This window comes from Benincasa hispida, unplaced genomic scaffold, assembly GCF_027475165.1.
Source record: "Benincasa hispida cultivar pf3 unplaced genomic scaffold, pf3_genome.v1.1 HicScf1645, whole genome shotgun sequence".
Taxonomy (NCBI): Eukaryota; Viridiplantae; Streptophyta; class Magnoliopsida; order Cucurbitales; family Cucurbitaceae; genus Benincasa; species Benincasa hispida.
In genome coordinates, this window is record NW_028326015.1 from 5,001 (window position 1) to 7,500 (window position 2,500).

Here is a 2,500-nt window from a genome sequence, read left to right on the forward strand (position 1 = left end):
AAGGCCAACAGAATAGGATCGAAATCCTAAGATGTTATCCCATGCTAATGTATACAGAGCGTAGGCTTGCTTTGAGCACTCTAATTTCTTCAAAGTAACAGCGCCGGAGGCACGACCCGGCCAGTTAAGGCCAGGAGCGCATCGCCGTCAGAAGGGACGAGCCGACCGGTGCTCACCATAGGCGGACCGATCGACCCAACCCAAGGTCCAACTACGAGCTTTTTAACTGCAACAACTTAAATATACGCTATTGGAGCTGAAATTACCGCGGCTGCTGGCACCAGACTTGCCCTCCAATTGATCCTCGTTAAGGGATTTAGATTGTACTCATTCCAATTTACAACTCCGAAGAGCCGGTATTGTTATTTATTGTCACTACCTCCCCTGTGTCAGTATTGGGTAGATTTTGCGCGCCTGCTGCCTATCCTTGATGTAGGTATCCGGTTCTCAGCTCCCTCTCCGGAAACAACCCTATTCTCCGTCCCCGTCATCACCATAGTAGGCCACTATCCTACCATCGAAAGTTGATAGGGCAGAAATTTGAATGATGCGTCGCCGGCACGATGGCCGTGCGATCCGTCTAGTTATCATGAATCATCAGAGCAACGGGCAGAACCCGCGTCGACCTTTTATCTAATAAATGCATCCCTTCCAGAAGTCGGGGTTTGTTGCACGTATTAGCTCTAGAATTACAACGGTTATCCGAGTAGCAGATACCATCAAACAAACTATAACTGATTTAATGAGCCATTCGCAGTTTCACAGTCTGAATTAGTTCATACTTACACATGCCGGCTTAATCTTAGAGACAAGCATATGACTACTGGCATGGGAAGGGGGGAAGAAGGAAAGGGGGAGGCGGGGGGGGGGGGGGGGGGGGGGGGGGGGGGGGGGGTGGGGGGGGGGGGGGGGGGGGGGGGGTGGGGGGGGGGAAGGGGAGGGGGGAGAATCAACCAGGTAGCATTCCTACCGGACGTCGCAGCCCACTTAAAGCACCAGCCGCCCTCCGTCAGGACGACAGCAGGCACAAATAAACACGGCCACGAGCGTCATTCGTTCAAGCAATATGCAAAGAACACGTTCGACGAGACTTCCCGAGCAATATCATGCCGCCAAAATGCACGCATCCAATAAAGCGAGCACCAAAGACGCGGTCCGCAACAAGCCTTGGAAAGGCTGAAGCGGAACGCGACGCGAGCTTTAGGGTTCGTCGTGCACCCATCTACGGCTGCCGACAGAAAGGGACTACCGAGACGCGACACTTCCATCGCGTGAGGTAAGGAAAAAAAAACCAATGCCACAACCGATCAATTTCACCGCTCGAAACACTTCTTCGTGGCGTCAATAAGAGGAGTTGTCGACGTCGACAGTTCGCTGCCCGAGCACCGACCCTGCCAACCCAAACTACCAGATCACCCCTCACGCGCCGTACGCCATCTGAGCCCGAACAACACGCGACTATCCGCACCCCTACCCTACAGCAAGGACGCAGAGTCATCAAGCGAGGCCGAGCACGCAACGTCGTGCACGATCGAACAACTCTCTCTCACAACTCTCTAATTTCATTCCAATTTTTGCTTCGAGGCGACCCCTTCCATCGCACCAAACAAGTGAAAGACTGCAGGTCATCTCGTCTCGCGAGGGATAAGTCCATCTAGACCATGCAAGCAACCACGTGCTTTCGCATCGTCCAAACAAGCCCATCCTTCTAGCTCAACTCAACATCCCGCTATCTCTCTCAGTCCGACGCAAGGACGTGGACCTCCGACCACGTCCAAGCCCCAAGCATATGTTGGTATTATATTGCACACTATGCTTGGAGAGCATGGACACGGCGACAGGGGTACCCCCACGCCCCACCCCTGCAGGCAGGTCGACCCCCCATATAGTGCATTCTGAACAATTTTTGGTCTGGCAGGCTTGCATATGTCAAGTGACGAGCTGTCACTCACTCAAACAACTCAAGTTTTATAATGTCTCATGGCATGGACGTGATTGGACTATGATTAGGACACTCAAAGTAGTGTGCAACACAAGTTTCATAATTTTTTAAACAACCAATAATATTTTATGAATATTTTATTATTAACTATTAAAAAAAATAATAATATGGTTAGAGGTGGCAAAAAATTCTGATATACTTGTTACAATCATTTGTATGTTTTTTTAGTTTGTAAAAAAAATTTGATTCAATCCAAGCATAGGAAAATGGATTTCACAAGTCATGGTTGGTGTTTCCTAACATGCACAAGGTCGGTGTCAGTGGGCACGCGCTGTGTGGCTGTCCAAAGTCTTAGGTTGTCGCATTGTGTGAACATGATTGATCTTATATTTGGTAGACATTATTGTTTTATGTTTATGGTTTACCAACAAAAGATTCAAATAATCCTAACATTACAACGTAGAATTCATGTTTCATGGGTGTTACATTTCATGGCATGCACAAGGGTAGAGTCATGGCACGTAGAAGGTCGGCATCTCTGTGTTGTGTACCATCACT

General features: G+C 49.2%; 1 pseudogene; it reads right to left on the reverse strand.

Annotated features, from left to right (window-relative positions):
* LOC150030789 (18S ribosomal RNA) overlaps positions 1-839 on the reverse strand; it is a 1,833-nt pseudogene extending 994 nt beyond the window's left edge.
* Between the last annotated feature and the right edge of the window lie 1,661 nt (positions 840-2,500).